We start from the raw sequence: 9,657 nt of genomic DNA, 5'->3' as shown, positions 1-9,657 counted from the left end.
TCTTGAAGTAGTCTTCTATCAAATTGATCTGCTTAAATTCTTAAAATGTGCTAATCTTATAACAGTGTTAATCATGAATACTTCAGATAGTCAGATATAGTTTATATTAACTGCTACATAGCCTGCTTTCCATGCATGTATCTACATAGTCTTTTGCTTGAACATTTTCACTACGCAGCACAAGCTGCACAACACATATGAGTTCATCATCAACCACCAACATTACCCTAAGAATCCATGTAAACTATTCAGTTATTCTCCTAATGTTCAGATTATAGTATGAAAATCATACTTATAACGCATATGAACATTGAAATTAAATGTATATTTTTCACCTGTTTTTTCTTATTTTTAAAAATAATTATTGCAGCACTAAATACACGAGAAATGCGTAGAAAAGTGTAGGGCCCGGCAGGACCGTTTGTCTGATACAGTATTAGTTAAACAACAGCACCAGCCTGTGCAAGTGAGAATGTCTTCTGGAGTTTAGAAATGATTATTTTTAAATGCAATAAACTTTGTTGAGCATTTATAGCCTTTCATCTGATTTTGCTCCCTGAGAAACAACGGGCTGGGCTTTCTGTGTTCTGCTCTTAAACTGCTAGAACAAAGTACTTCCTGTATGTTCACCACAAAAAGAGCAAACAAGTACATGGGTTCACTGCAGTATACAGGGCAGTATCCCCTTAAATAGACTTCTCATACGCTTTGTGTTGGGTCAATGACAAGCTACTCAACAAGACCCAACCACAGAACACAGCTGGCTGGTCCTCAGTTCTACTAGTTGTAGCCCAGTCTTAATGATGAGAGGCAGTTGACAATCAAAGAATGGGCGTGTGAACTAAACGCTATCGCTGCTGTCAAGTTCTGCAGCGGTTTATGAGCGTGTCAAACTTGGAGAGACACAGAAATGACAGAAGCTGCTGGGAAAGTAATAATATGGCTGGCATTGAGAGTTATGGCACAAGGGAGATGTTAACATGACACAAGTCGCAGAGAGTCACACCCAATTCCATGGAGTCCCGTTAGAGTTACCAAAACGAATACCACATTCTCATGACAGCGACAGCTACATGGATTTGGTCTGGCCTTTCAGGGTGTCAAACAAAGGATGGGGATTTTAATCTTTTGGAAAATGATTGTCACATTTATGACTTTGTTTTCATGTTCTTTTCTTATATTATTTCTTGCAAATGTACATTTTCACCTATAACAAGCAGTCAGATGGTGCAAACCTTCCCTATTGTGTAACTTCCTTTTTTTGGTGTGGCTAATTTATACTTTAGCACACAACCTCTGAAAATAACAGATTTTTGGTGAGCGAGGCAGTCATATGACAGTACTATAAATGATGCATAATCCCCAAAAAGTGTTGCATGTACGGCTTTTTTGTGTGTGGTGTTGGGATATGGGACTACAGTCACTGTGGGTTGGAATCGCTTTCCACAGTGTGTTGAACCCCACAGCGTGCATATGCTGCTGTCTGACTGAAAAGGAGCTGATCCCTAATCAGTAACTGAGAGCTACAACTATATGTTGTGCATGGGGGCTATGGAGCGGGAAAAGGCTGTGGGGTAGGGGGGGTTGAGTTAACCTCTGTGGCTCATGTTTCTACCACGCACTAATGGATGCCTGTCATCATTATGGACAGAAACAGGAGGGCACCTGCCAGCTGTATGACCTCCATAAAACAGAGCAGGAAATCCTAGTTGGGAATGAGAGGGAGACAGTGCTCTTCTCTTCTCTTCACTTCTCTTATCTTCTCTTCTCTTCTCTTCTCTTCTCTTCTCTTCTCTTCGTCTCTCAAATGATACTTCTACAAAAATCTCCATATTTCAACTTTTTATGTATTTTCTTCTGGTAAATTAATGCCCTACTTTGTCATACTACATTGTCACACAAATTGTATAAGAAATGTGATATTTATATTTTAAATGTAAAAGTTAAAGTGGTTACCAAGTTTGTCTGTGGGTTTGATGAAAAGTTTTAACAAGAGCTTGTGACTCTATGACTACATTGGATCCAATGGAACACATTGTTTTGGACATACAAGGCTTCTACCTGACAGCGACACCCTTTATTATATTATATACCTTTATTGAAAGGATAAACACCTTGAGATGTCTCATCTCATTTTAGAGGGGGTCCTTTATAATTAGTTGTTCTAATTAGTGACCTTTTTCCAGTGAAGAGAAATCATAATGACATACCTGTACAATGACATTCTAGACCAGTGGTGGGCAACCACCTCTTTTTAATCTCCTGGGTGATCCTTTTTTGTTTTGGTCTTAAAAACAACAACAACCATTATCCATTATTGATTGATGTGTATAAAACTTTCTCCCCAGATAGTCTACCTTTATGCATACAATTCTTTGTTAGGTTATTATTATTTTATATTTTATTCTATGCTTGTATTATTCTAATTTTCTGGCTCCAAAACTGTGGAAAGCACTTCCCATTGCAGACAGAACTGCAGCATCACTCCCAATCTTCCGCCGCAGTCTGAAAACCCACCTTTTCAGACTCCATCATGGCCCGTAGCACTTACCCTAACCCCTTAGATAGCACTTTTTGTAGACTTAGATAGCATTTGATACAGACTTATAGCACGTTATGTAGACAGCACTAGAATTGCATTGTATAAAGTCATAGCATAGCACTTCAAGGTACATATGTATAGCATAGTATAGTATATATGTATAGTTTCATTATATAGATATTCCACTGTTGCCATGCTTTTTGTTCTTGCTTAATGTAAGTCGCTCTGGATTAAGAGCGTCTGCTAAATGCCTAAATTGTAAATTGTACAACCTATAGACAGCGTATTTGGCGTTTCAAATGAATTCCAAAGGTGTTTGATAGGGTTCTGTGCCGGCCAGTTAACCACTTAAGTCATTATACTTTGTTGTGTGACGATGATAAATCACAAATTTACCAATCTAATAAATAGTCTTGTTTTTGACAATTGGCCCATAATAGGGACACCAAATGTGATTCATTTCTTCTTCACTCATATAAACAAACAATTTCTATATGGGGGAGCATGGGGGGCATGGGGGAGATTGCCAATCTTAAACAGTGAACTGACAGCTTGTTCCACAAACTGTTACAACAACATTTAAAACACACATTGTCTAGAATGTCATTGTATTGTACTGTAGCTGCATTATTATTTCCATTCACTGGGACAAAGGGCACTAAGTAGAAAGAGTAATTAGAAAGGGCGACAGACTTTTGGTCATGTACAGTAGTAGTAGTGTTCATGTGATGGGTGAATATTCACAGAAAGTCATGGGGATAGGCACAGTGGAAGAAACGATACTTTAGGTATAAAGTCCATCAAATTTCAGTGTTCAAAGTCAGTTCATTTGACCATGCTCATTTGGCAACGTATAAAAATACTATTTTTTTCAATTCTGTTATGTTCTGTCTATGTTTTATAGACTTCCCATAACACGGGGAAGAGGCTAAACTGTATAATAATTACATGCTGAGAGTCGCCCTTTGCCCTGTTTCCAAAGTCCAGCGTTTGTAATGTGACAGGACTTTGTCACGCCCCTTTCTATGGAACTCAGTAGAACATGACAGAGACTTTATCAAAGGGACATTTTTATCAGATCACAGGGAACTCGTGCACAAACACACTAATCACACTCCTCCCCAGGAAGCCAGGTAGGGGCCCTTATTATAGCCAATAGATAACAGACCAGCTTTATTGTTGTGCTGGGGCTACATATTAATCCACTCTCAGCTAGGCCTATCATGTGATAACTTGTCAAAATAAGACATTTACTGTAGTGCCACTGTAATTGTTGTAGTACCTACCCTTCAGTATGTGGCAATTGAATCCTTTTACAACCCAGGAGCCAAGGTTACTGATTAAGTTACAACATGTACGTGTGATATGTTTTTATGTCATATTTGAAGCAAAAATTACATGTAAAAAAATGTGTATGTGTGTGTGAGAGTGTGTGTCACAACGCAGCGCAGATACGACTGGACATCCTGAGCGGAAACCACAGCCGGCCGAGCCACGTTTTCCTGCACCACATAATCTAACGCTCTCACAAAGAGTCACTTGACTAGATCCTCACATAGGAAGTGAAAGAGGAAGTCCCGATTCCATCCTGTCCTCCATCCCTCTCTGTTCTGTGCTTCGTGAAGCCACACATCATCATTGATACTGGCCTCAACCATTGCACAACGCCACTGGTTAAAACGAACTGGTTGCGACCAGTGATGTACTGTTGTTGGGGTCAAATGTCTGGTGGTCAGTTGACACCTTACCACAGAAGATTACTGATGGTCATCTTTCGTAAACACAGAATTCATTGATTGGTCAATCTGTTTGTTTGACACTGGCATCTTGTCGAGACAAAGACAAATTTGCTCAGCTAATCAAGGGAAAATGAATGTGATTGAGTCCTATCATCGATGGCTCCATTACAGCCACTTTGCAAGAATCTATTTGACAACATTTAATCTCTCTGACAATCAAAGAGAAGTCTCTTTTCTTTGAAACAGTTAGTCAACAGTTCTCAAATTATATCATTTTGTTTTGAAGATACCAGTGAGACAATGCTGTCCTACCCTAGACATTTGATATAATATTACAGACATACTGTAATGTCCAGAGTGTTAATTTATCTCTAACACTAGATTGATGCTGGATTTTACTGTGTATAAATGTTGAGTAATACTCCAGTATGGGTGTCCTCTGAGCCCACCAGCCTGCCCTCCCTCACAGCCTGAGGCCTCTTGCTGTGTCCACTGGTGACAGTGCAGCCTGGTGGCCTGCATTCCTCTGCCTCTCCCCACACAATGGTGAGTTACACCAACATTCCTTTGTCTGTGTCCGTTGTCTGAGGCACAGTCAGGCCTCGGCAAACTGGCTGCACTCTATCCCTATCCTTCACCTTGTCTGTCCACCAATCACTCCTGTTACAAATATGCAATATCCAAATAATACCTTCTTGGACTTTGAACATTCTTGTGTTTTAAATGAAAACGACTGACAGACGGACCGATTTACACACAGACGGAACGGACTGACAGACGGACCGATATAGGACTGACAGACGGACCGATATACACACGGATGGACGGACGGACGGATGGATGGACACATACAGACAGACAGACAGACAGACAGACAGACAGACAGACAGACAGACAGACAGACAGACAGACAGACAGACAGATAGATAGATAGATAGATAGATAGATAGATAGATAGATAGATAGATAGATAGATAGATAGATAGATAGATAGATAGATAGATAGATAGATAGATAGATAGATAGATAGATAGATAGATAGATGAATTTTATGGAAACCAAATATGTACTGTCACTGATCAGGCAGTAAAGACTATGGGCGGTGTGGTGGGGATTAGAATTGATTAATGGAAGTGATGTCCTGTCTCTTCATCAATTTCGACGTGCTCTGACCATCCTGTTTTCTCTCCCTATTCATATTGGTTGCGTTTTATATTCTAATGATTTTCCTCCTGCTGCTACCTTGTCTATATTCAGCTATTCTCACCATTTTCTTTGTTTCCTCCTCTCTCTCTCTCTCTCTCTCTCTCTCTCTCTCTCTCTCACTGCTTCTGATGCCACAGCCGTGCAGACAACTTTCCCTCCTGCTGACTCAGTAGCCTCCCCCAGGCGGTGTGGGCTTGGGGTGTCGGTGGCAGGGAGAAGGGGGAAGTGCTCAGCTCCCACATCAGGCCCGCCAGCCTATCACATGGAAGGGAAAAGAGCTGGCTAATCGGTTCTACAATGGCACCCTGCAAGCTGTGTTACAGGACCACAAACCACTGCCTTCTGCGACATTTTACTTCTCTTAACGGCGCCATTGCATGCAACGTACATGTGATATGCGAATGCGACTCCGTGCACATATATAAGCGTGCACTACTTGAGATGCACACATGCTAAATCGCAGACACACAAATATTTACTAATCGAAAATGTATCAATTTTTGGAAAGGAAAAAGTTTACCGATTGCAATTGCTAAATATTCTTTTAAACACAGCTAAATACTGTATAGTAGCCTACTTAAAATGTCACTGTTATTGTTATCTACAAATACAGTAAAGAAAATTAATTCAATATTTTTACTTTTACAACAAATTAGATCATAGCTTGTGTGCAGGAAATCTAATAGGCCTAATAATAATAGGAAGAAGAAGAAGAAGAAGAAGAAGAAGAAGAAGAAGACACTTAAAGTGCATCATAAAGCATTAAATACAAAAACAACAAATATTGTGCAAGAAATACAATAAAAGAGCACAAAAGAAGTGTGTGCAAGAAAAAGAAAAACACAAAACGGACTAATCAGGCCTTAAAAGCAAGTCTAAACTAGAAAAAGTGCCCTTCTGGGCACAGGTCTCCACCAGGAGGATAGGAGTGTGTGTGATGTTTTGCAAAATGTTTAGGAGTAATATAATCATGTTTTGTGTGTGTGTGTGTGTGTGTGTGTGTGTGTGTGTGTGTGTGTGTGAGACACGGCTTGGCCTGTTGTAGCGCCACCATGAGGCTGATTTGAAAACTGTCAAGTGGCATTTCTTCCTCAGCCTAGTGGGAATATGCATGCACAGTTTCACCGCAATCGGACGCTGCGTTGAGTAGTTGTGGCGATTTGTACAAAACGGGTACAAAGCGGGCTACTCCTGAAAAGTTTAGAAGCCAATCGTAGGCAATGAAGGTGGATTATGAGAAATCAAACAAACCCATCTTGATCACATGACTATGGAGAGCATGTGTACCGATTTGCGTGAAATTTGGATAACAAAGGAGTAATATTAGAAAATGTGTTTTACATATGTCGGCCTCCTGGTGGCGCTATAAAGAGCAGATGTGAAAAGTTCCAGGCAAAGGTTTTTCCTTGGCCTCTAGGGAGTTGGCATACAAAGTTATCCACAAATCCGTGCAGTTGGAGGTAAAAACACTTTTCGGCCAGTTATAGCGCCACCATGAGGCTGAGTTGAAAATGTTCACGTGGCATTTCTTCCTCGGCCTAGTGGGAATGTGCGTGCGCAATTTCACGGAAATCACACGATGTGTTCATGATTTGTAGCATTTTGTTTGAAACTGAGCACTCCTGCGAACTTTGGAAGCCAATCTTAGCCAATCAGGATGGAGTCTGACAAATCTGAAAGACCCGTTTCGTTGAATGGCTCTAGAGAGACTGTGTACCAATTTGCGTGATGTTTGGACAAAATCTGTAGGTGTACTGTCCAAAAACTTGTTTTGCACAAAGCGGCCTCCTGGTGGCGCTATAAGAGGACGTTCTGGAAATTTTGGGGCAGAGGTTCATCATTGGCATCCAGGGAGTGTGTGCAAAATTTGGCATCGACCGGGTTAACGGTGCCGGAGATTAGCTGTTCACAGACGGACGGACGGACACACGGACGGACGGACGGACGGACGGACACACGGACGGACGGACGGACGGAGTGCAAAACATACTCTCTCCCCATGCCTTCGGCCTGGTGGAGACAAAAAGTGTGTTTAAGTGATTTAAAAGAGAACATTTAACTTGCTAGCCTGATTGCCTCCATCTAGTTTGTGATTAAATTATTTTAGGCTACATATAAATAGTATTCTCAGAAAGAAGTTGATCGAATAACACTTTACCACTGACACAACAGTATGAAGGGCGATTTAGTCGTCAAAATCCGTTCTATATCCCTGACGTACAATGTACACAAAACACACTTTGGAATTAGGCCTGTTTTAATGGGAAAGTGCTTATGCACCTGTGGTGTGACTTTATGGCTGTCTTTACTGAACAACAGAGGCTGGGATCAGAGGGCAGAGGTCACACATTGAGAAGAGAGCCTGTTAGCTAGGCTAAAGGTAGGTGCCATTCGTGTACACACCTGCCAACCAGCATATCAAAAAACCTTGTGCAGAATCAAGGGGAAATTAATGTGATTGAGTCCTATCATTGATGGCTTCGTTACAGCCACTTTTCAGGAATTTCTTTGACAACATTTAATCTCTGACAATCAAAGAGAAGTCTCCTTCTTTTGAGACAGTTTAGTCAACAGCTCTCAAATTTAATCATTTTGTTTTGAATATCCCAGTGGAAAAATGCTACCCTACCCTAGACATTTGATATAATATCACAGACACACTGTAATGTCCAGAGTGTTCATTTATTTTGAACAACAGAGGCTGTGATCAGAGGGCAGAGGTCACACATTGAGACGAGAACCTGTTAGCCAGGCTAAAGGTAGATCGTAGATGCCATTTGTGTACACACCTGCCAAGCAGCAAATCCAAAAACTGTCTTGATATAGGCCTACCTTGTGCAGAATTATAACAAATGTATACACACGAGCCATTACATATACTATTAATTAAATCCATAATGTGACAATTTATTGCATGATTAGACTTGAACTTAGGATCAATTAAATGCTGTTTTAGTCCTGAAGTAAGCATAATCGGTGAACGGGAAGCTAGTATTAGGATTTCAAAATGGTGCCTGGGAGAGAATCAGAAGAGTGCACAGCAATGTGCTGTGGTTGTTGTTTCTCTTTCCTCTGTTAATGAATGCAGGGGTGACCTGTTTGTCTGAGGAAGAGAGGAGAGGGGAAGCCTGATTTCAACTCCATATTATCTGTACCCCACAGCCCCTGCCAGTCAGTCCTCTGTGCTTTCACATGCCGGGGTCCCACAGGAAACAGCCCTCCACGAAGGGCAAAGGTCAGGGAAAAAGAGAGAACCACTCGTCCTTCCTTTCATTTACCTCCAGCCCAACAAATATTGGCATGTTACGTTGCTCTGCTTGTTCCCTTAATCCTTTTATATTTATTATACAGTGGTTTGATTGAGCAGTGTAATCGGAAATCTAGACTGACATCCATTTCAAATAAACAAACTCCCACGAGGAGTGGAGGGGGGACGGGGGGTTGTTGTTGATCAATAAGTTCTAAAACAGACTTTGCCTATTGCAGGTGGAGGAAGAGGAACAGTAAATTGAGACTTTCTGAATAGGTTTTGAGTTGATTGAGGGATAATAACATTAGCTGAAACCGCTGGTAAGTGTTGAAGATTTCCGCACCTGACACTGTACATTCACACACCGTCGTCTCCATTCAATGTTTGCCTGAAAAAACATTCCTCTGACACCACATCCTCTGTATGCATGACCTTTCCCTGTGATTTGTTTTTAAATTCTGGTTCCAAAAATCAAAATTAAGCTTAAAGTAAGATTTGATGACTTTCCAGCTGTCCATATGAAATCACCTTACAAAAGACAATTTCGAGCATTGTTTTTCAAATATGTCAGGAACATTTGCATATAATCTGGGAAATTATTTTAAAATAAACTTAAAATGTTTTGACCAGGCTGATCAAGCACAGTAAAATAATATTAACATAATGGTAAACAACCTGGGGTATACTTATTGATACCGATTGAATATATTATAAGGAAAGGTTACTTCATAAAGTGCTTGTGATATCTGGTCAAACTAGCCAAATTCATGTGTTGTTTTGTATGGAATAATGGAAAATAATGTAGTATGCGGCACAAAAAAAATGTTTTATAATTGTATATATAACACGTATTTTCCTATGTATGTATTTGTTATTGTCTATATAGTCATAGTTATGACTGATGATAACTTAATCTTGTA

Source organism: Electrona antarctica (genome assembly GCF_951216825.1).
Source record: "Electrona antarctica genome assembly, chromosome: 9".
NCBI classification, from domain to species: Eukaryota; Metazoa; Chordata; class Actinopteri; order Myctophiformes; family Myctophidae; genus Electrona; species Electrona antarctica.
This window is presented reverse-complemented; position numbering follows the sequence as displayed.